This window comes from Suncus etruscus, chromosome 1 (genome assembly GCF_024139225.1).
Source record: "Suncus etruscus isolate mSunEtr1 chromosome 1, mSunEtr1.pri.cur, whole genome shotgun sequence".
In the NCBI taxonomy this organism is placed as follows: domain Eukaryota; kingdom Metazoa; phylum Chordata; class Mammalia; order Eulipotyphla; family Soricidae; genus Suncus; species Suncus etruscus.
In genome coordinates this window covers 158,067,551-158,074,682 of record NC_064848.1, presented here as the reverse complement: position 1 = coordinate 158,074,682, position 7,132 = coordinate 158,067,551, and the positions used below count along the sequence as shown (strand labels likewise).

Below are 7,132 nucleotides of genomic sequence, written 5' to 3'. Positions count from 1 at the left end.
AATGGCTCTTTTGAGGACAAAAACCACAACTTAAGCTAATTCCTTAAATATAATAACTTTCAGGACAATATTGCCTCACAACCCTGCTCATTGAGAAGTCTTTTTTTTTTTTTGTTTCCACTTAGCTGTTCTGACTGGATTTTTCTACAAAAGTTATGAAAGATATCTTTGTTCTTGTTTGCTGCTGCTACTTATTCTAAGACATAAGTACATAGAAATGGTGCATCTTAACATTTGTTTGTACATGTATAAATGTCTTACATTTTAATTCATTTTTAGCATGTAGCAACAAATTGTTTAAGGGTAAGCCACAACATCTAGAAATCTCTCATATGAACAATAAAGGGAAAAAAAGGTACCGAAACAAAGCTGCTGTCCACTGGATTTTTTTTTCCCCAGCAGCAGTGACTTTTGTTGACCAAGGAGGAATAACTATTACTCTCTATAAACTCAAAAAGTTATCCTTACTTGGGAGATTGCCACAGCCTGCTGCTTAGTTGAGTTGCCAGATAATTTCTCCATTTAAGAAGCAGCAAACATTGAATCTCAGGGATGGTCCTCAACATGGATCCACATGTAATGAACCCTGTTTGAATAATAAAGGGGGTGGGGGAGAGTGATCCATCCACAATCTGGAATCGGATTTGCAGAAATTTCCTGCATTGTTGTTTGACACTGCCCTTTTGATGCCCTTTCTTCCTCTTTCTTGTTTTCTCTGTCTGCTGTCTGACCCTGTGCCTTGCCTGGGATAAGGACACTGATGAGGTTACTGGTTTGGATTGTAAGTAGAGGAATTTTTTAATTGGGTTAGAGGTTCACTGCTGCTGTGTCACTTTCTCAATCAATTTGACCACTATTTAAGAAATAAAAAACTGGTAGAATTGCATCTTCAAAATTGACTTTGTGTGTGTGTTAAAACAGACATTCCAGTGCCACCCTATATATCGTGCCCGAGAGGTCCTAGCTGCACTCTTGAAATTGAAAGTGCAAGCCATGGAACCTGGCTTAGACATCACTTGGAGAACATTGCTTTATGACATGGCGTCTTGCACTTTGGGAGACTAACACCGTCCTGTTTTGTCTATGTGTGGTGTGACCAATGGTGTGCCCAGAGCACTGCTCTAAAATTCCTAGTGTTAGCAAGTCGTCCAGGCTGTGGAGCACTCGCTGTAGTCTTTGGAAGCTTTGGCTCTAGATCACCAAGCCCAGTCTCCTATTGTCAGTGCCCTGCTCTCCTGTTTGCCTCTTTGTTTCTATGTGAACTTCCAGGTAAAGTAATGCATCAGATAGTTTTTCTTTAATTCACTTGAAGAAAAACTATTTAAAGGTAGAGGATATTTGTTTTGTTGACAGTGATGGCTTGATAAATCCTGAAGCAACTGAAGTTAAAATTGGTGAAGGAAAAGGCACTTAAAAATGGTTACTCGTTCTGTCCAGCTGTATATAAGTCCAATATAGTGATCTAGGAGAAGCAAAGAAAAATCGCCTGATTAGAGAAACATGTATGAATTGGCGAGGAAGTTATGGTTTCCTTTTCCAGTGGGGTGTGAGGGAGGGCAAGCTGGATTTACAAGTCATGACTGGACTGAACTTGCCTTTTTATCTTTCCACTGTATCATGTAAGTAGCTGCTTTCTTGTCCTGCCTATCCTTCAGGCATCCCTACAGCTCACTCTGAAGATAGAAACAAAATCTTCCAAGTTAAAAGTTGATTTCGGGGGCCGGGCGGTGGCGCTGGAGGTAAGGTGCCTGCCTTTCCTGCGCTAGCCTAGGACGGACCGCGGTTCGATCCCCCGGCGTCCCATATGGTCCCCCAAGAAGCCAGGAGCAACTTCTGAGCGCATAGCCAGGAGTAACCCCTGAGCGTCACAGGGTGTGGCCCAAAAACCAAAAAAAAAAAAAAAAAAAAAAAAAAAAAAAAAAAAAAAAGTTGATTTCGACACTGACATGAAGGCAAGCATTGATTCTTTGAACATTGCAGAGGTGATTGGAGAAAACAGTTCCCCAGATTGTAAGAGTTAACTAAAGATATTGACACAATTTTAAAAAAAAATCAGTAAAGGAATGTATATAATATTGCTCTTGTGTTTTACAGTAAGATTTGTTGCTCTCTCAGACTGTGTAAAACAAAATTTATTCATGTTTTCTGCATATTAAAAAATCTTATTGTACCAATTGGTAAACTATTAAATGCCTATAAAACTAGATGTAATGTGTGTATGTGTGTAGTGTCTAGAATCAAGTCTTAATGGATTCCTACTAGGAATAGGCCTTTGTTCAGTACTGGCCATGAAAAGAGTAAGACGCAAGTTCAGAAGTGGTGCACCAGACTTCTCTAATGCATTGTCAACACTGCTTCAGGGAACCCCTTTACTCCCCCTATTTGAAGGAAGAAATCAGGAGCCACAAAGGCTTTTAGCTCTCTCCCAACATTTGCAGAGGCTAGAGAGCCAAAACTAGAAATTATATCCAAAAAATATTTCAGCCTCATAGTGATCTGTTACTGATTATTCATTCTCTTTGCCCATTGTCCTTGATTCTTGGAGATCTGTCGTGTGCTGCCCACCCCCAACTCCCCCAGACTACCCAAGGGTTCTTTGGGCACCCATGAAATACTTTTTTTTTATTTGTAAGGATGCAGGGATGCCTCTCTTTAGAAAGACCAGAGGAATAACCCCCCTACAAATAAATCAGTCAAGAGCACTAAAGACATTTGCTTGAAGTTAGGGTCAGAGTGGAAAGTACAACTTAAACACATCCTCACTCTGCTTTGATTTTCAGCACCACGTGTGGTCTCCTGAACACCACCAGGTATCCCTGACCACTGACGGGTAAGGGTGCAAGATGAAAGAAAAAAGTTCTTTTGGTCTTTTGTTTGGTTTTAGGGCGACACCTAGCAATGCTTAGGGATCACACCTGGGTCAAAAGCAGGCAAGGCAAGTGTCTTACCCACTTAAGTCCCAACAGACTCACAGCCCCCACTCAGAAAGGTTTTTTTTTTGGTTTTTGGGTCTCACCCAGCAGGGGTTACTCCTGGCTCTACACTCAGAAATAGCTCCTGGCAGGCATGGGGGACCATATGGGACACCGGGATTCGAACCAACCACCTTTGGTCCTGGATCGGCTGCTTGCAAGGCAAACGCCACTGTGCTATCTCTCCGGGCCCCAGAAAGGTTTTTCACCTTAAACTTGATTTACATTTCCTCACAGGGCTTCTTTTCCTCTAGATTGCCATCCAGATAAGGACACCACCACCACCAGCCACTTTACCTATGGTAATTCAGCATTTGACTCATTGTATTTTTTGTTTGTTTTTGTCTTTGGGTCAGCTCGCCAGCCACACTGGCAGCACACAATGATCACTTCTGGCAAGCTTGGGGGGAACCATCTGGGGTGCCTGGATTCGAACCACCATCCATCATGGAACAGCGGCATGCAAGGGAAATGCCCTACTGCTGTGCCCCTTGACACTTCTAAATTGCAATTAGCTCTCCAAAACATACTGGCATGTCTCAAGTCAAGCTCCCATAATTCATGGTTGTGGCTGTATATAATAGGACAAATGGGGGAAAAAATGAAAAATGGACAAAATGGAAGGTTTTAGAGAAAAGGTGCTGCATTTACCCCCTGGCCTCCCGGATGCTAACTATTCCTGGTTAATCTCCGTTGACATTTGATTTTGCTTGCAGATTTAGTCTCAACTACATCAGAATCCTATGAAACATTCTCTGTGTGTTTGAAGCCAGCAGCAACAGCATCAGCTGAGAATGTCTCATAACAGGGTAGAACCCAACAAGTTTTGTTGTGTTTGTGCTTTGTTTATTTAACTATCCAGGGGCTAGAAACAATACCATACTCAAGGAACTTGCCTTGCATATGGTTAACTAAGCTTTGATCCTCAGTATGCCATATGCCCCCTCCCCAAATCCTATCAGGTGATTCCAGAGCGCAGAATGAGAAGTCCCGAATACAATCAGGTGTGGCCCAAAAATTAAAAATAAAAATGTAAATGCCGGAGCATAGTGGGTAGGGCGTTTGGCTTGCATGCGGCTAACCTGGATGGACTCTGGTTCGATCCCTGTCATCCTGTACAGTCCCCCCAAACCTGCCAGAGCAGTATCTGATCAAAGAGTAACTTCTGAGCGCTGCTGGATAGGTTCCAACCCCCCTCCCCCACAATATCACATGCTCAATATCCCACCTCAATATCACATGCTCCACTATCAAGTCTTTGGGGTGGCCATTAGGCTATCAGGTGAATGCTAGGAATAAGCAAGAATTACTTCAGTCACACTTGCATTTTAGTAGTATCCTCATTCTATAGGAAAGCTTCTCAGGCTAGCTGTCCTGAGTGACCTCTGATTTTTTTTTTTATGAGGGGTGTCATACTCAGTAATGCTCAGGGCTGACTCCTGGCTCTGCACTCAAATTATTTCTGGCAAGCCCAAAGCAATATGTCGTATACCTCCACTTATGCAGTTTTCACCTGTGACTCAGAATAAATGTCTCGACTGTCAAACAGGCATCAAGGGTGGGTGTCTTTCCTCAAACGGGATGTGAAATACTCTGTTAAGGCAGGCAAACATACTGCTTAAGGAAATCCGATACATTGGGACTAAAGAGATGAGAGTGGGTAGAGCACTTCCCGTGCATGCTACCAATCTGGATTCAATCCCCAGCTCCCATGGGGGTCCCCCAAGCCCTCAAGGCCTGGAGGAGTGATTTCCTGAATGTAGAGCCAGGAGTAACCTGAACACCACCAGTGTAGCCCTCTGCCTCTCCTTTAAAAAAAAAAAAAATAGAAATGTTTGGGGAAATCACGGGATTCTGGTTTGTAACCCAGGTTGGCTGTTTACAAGGCCAGGGTCAGAAAAAACAGGGTCTGAGACACTGGTTTAGAGGTTGAAAGTAGGGATAAGGAAATAGCTCCATTAGGAAGAATACATAACAGTTAACAATTCTCAATTATTTAATGATGGTTGGGCAGGGAAGAAATAGTAGAGATTTGAGACACTTTCCTTGCATGCTAGGGGGATCCTCGTTCAAATCTCCAACACAGCACAGCTAGAGGTCACTTGAATATGATCAGGAATAATCTTTAAAGACCACTGAGTGTGAGTGCCTGCCTGCAATGGCAGAGGTTTGTTACAAAAGTTTTTGTAAACACATGAAGGGGAGATCTTGGGGGGGTTGTGTCAAAACAAAGCAAGGGATTGAAATGCTGACCTCTATACAGGGCGTGTACTCCAGCCTTTTAAGCTATCTGGTCCTATGACTTTTTTCTTCTTCTTTTGGTCCTTTGGCCACCTCCAGCAGTGCTCAGTGTTTATGAGTCTGTGCTCAGGGATCACTTTTGGCAGGGCTCAGGAGACCATATGGGGTGCCAGGGATTGAACCCATGTGCCAAGCAAGAGCCCTACCCGCTATGCTATTACTCCAGTCCCCTAAACACTTAAGTTATTAAAAAATAGCATATGGGGGCCAAAATGGTGGTACTAGAGGGAAGGTGCGCCTTGCAAACGCTTGCCTAGGACAGACCTCGTTTCTATCCCCTGGCGTCCCATCTGGTCCCCAGAAATCAGGAGCGATTTCTGAGCGCATAGCCAGGAGTAACCCGAGTACTGCAGGGTGTGGCCCATAAACAGAGCAAACGAAAGCAATAGCACAGCAGGGAGGGCATTTGCCATACACATGATCAACCTGGGTTTGATCACAGGCTAGGAGTGATTTTTGAGTTCGGTCAGGATTTTTTTTTTTTTTTTTTTTTGGTTTTTGGGCCACACACCGCAATGCTCAGGGGTTACTACTGGCTGTCTGCTCAGAAATAGCTCCTGGCAGGCACGGGGGACCATATGGGACACCGGAATTCGAACCAACCACCTTAGGTCCTGAATTGGCTGCTTGCAAGGCAAATGCCGCTGCACTATTTCTCCGGGCCCGCAGTCAGGATTTTTGAGTAACCCTTGAGCATCACCAGATGTGGGAAAGAAAATAAAACTCTGGGTGTGGCGAGATAGGTCTGGATTGGTGTGGATGCTTTGTCTAGTGAAGACCCAGGCTTGATCTACATCGTACCCTGAGCACTGCTGTGAACTACCCTTTAAACATCAGTAGCTATCCAACCTATCAGTAAAAAAAAAAAAAAAAAAAAAAAAGCCTAAAATTAGCAACTAACCCAGGTTCAACACTCCATATCGTCTCCTGAACACAGCCAAGATTGACCCGTGAAAGCAGAACCAAGGTGTAAGGTTTAAACCAGAACTGCTGGCTGAAGCCCAGAAACAAAACAAGCCAAATAGCACAGGCTTAAAACCTTTGCATGTGGCAACCCCAGTTCAGTATCTGTCATGGTTCCCTGAGTGTCACCAGGTGCTACCCTGAAAACCCCTGGCCATAACTGAGTATAACCCAGAAGCCCCCCCACATCCAATACTGCTGGGATGATCAAAGTAATCCTGGCATCACTGAACCAAAACCCTACGAGAGGCCCCCAGGTCACCTGAGCTCAAAAGAAGAAAAAGATAGGGGGATAGGGGCTGGAGCAATTAGCACAGCTGTAGAGCGTTGGCTTTGCATGCGGTCCACCTGGGATGGACCTGAGTTGGATCCTTGGCATCCCATATGGTTCCCCGAGCCTTCCAGGAGCAAGTTTTTAGTGCAGTCAGGAGTAACCCCTGAGTGCTACCAAGTGTGGCCCAAAAACGAAAAATAAAACCTTAAGTTGGGGACATGCTTTATTATTTTTTTATTTTTGTTTGCTCAGGAAAACATCAGGGCTGGGATTTGGGAGGTCAGAAGAAAGGAAGACGGTCTTTTCAGAATATCTGACACAAAAATCGCTCCAAGCATTCAAAAATATTCAAGAATGCAAGACGAGGCTGGAATGATAGTATGGCAGGGCAGGGTATTTGCCTTTCATGCAGCCAACTTGGGTTCAATTCCCGGCATCCCATGTGGTCCCCTGAGCACCACCAGGAGCGATCCTTGAGTGCAGAGCCAGGAGTAAGATCTAAGCACAATCATTGGGTGTTTCCCTTCACAGTCCCCCCTCCAAAAGCACAAATCCCACACACTTGCCTGCTCAGAATAATGATTGAGCAGTGATCAACAGTTGTAATAAAACACAAGGAACA

At 44.1% G+C, this 7,132-nt stretch overlaps 1 long non-coding RNA gene across 1 annotated transcript in view; it reads right to left on the bottom strand.

Annotated features, from left to right (window-relative positions):
* Positions 1-1,627: 1,627 nt before the first annotated feature.
* The window catches only part of LOC126021746 (uncharacterized), a 103,970-nt gene continuing 98,465 nt past the window's right edge, over positions 1,628-7,132 (bottom strand). Inside the window, exon 2 of the long non-coding RNA XR_007500229.1 lies at positions 1,628-1,757. This is a non-coding gene — a long non-coding RNA (uncharacterized LOC126021746). The remainder of the gene's footprint in view (positions 1,758-7,132) is intronic.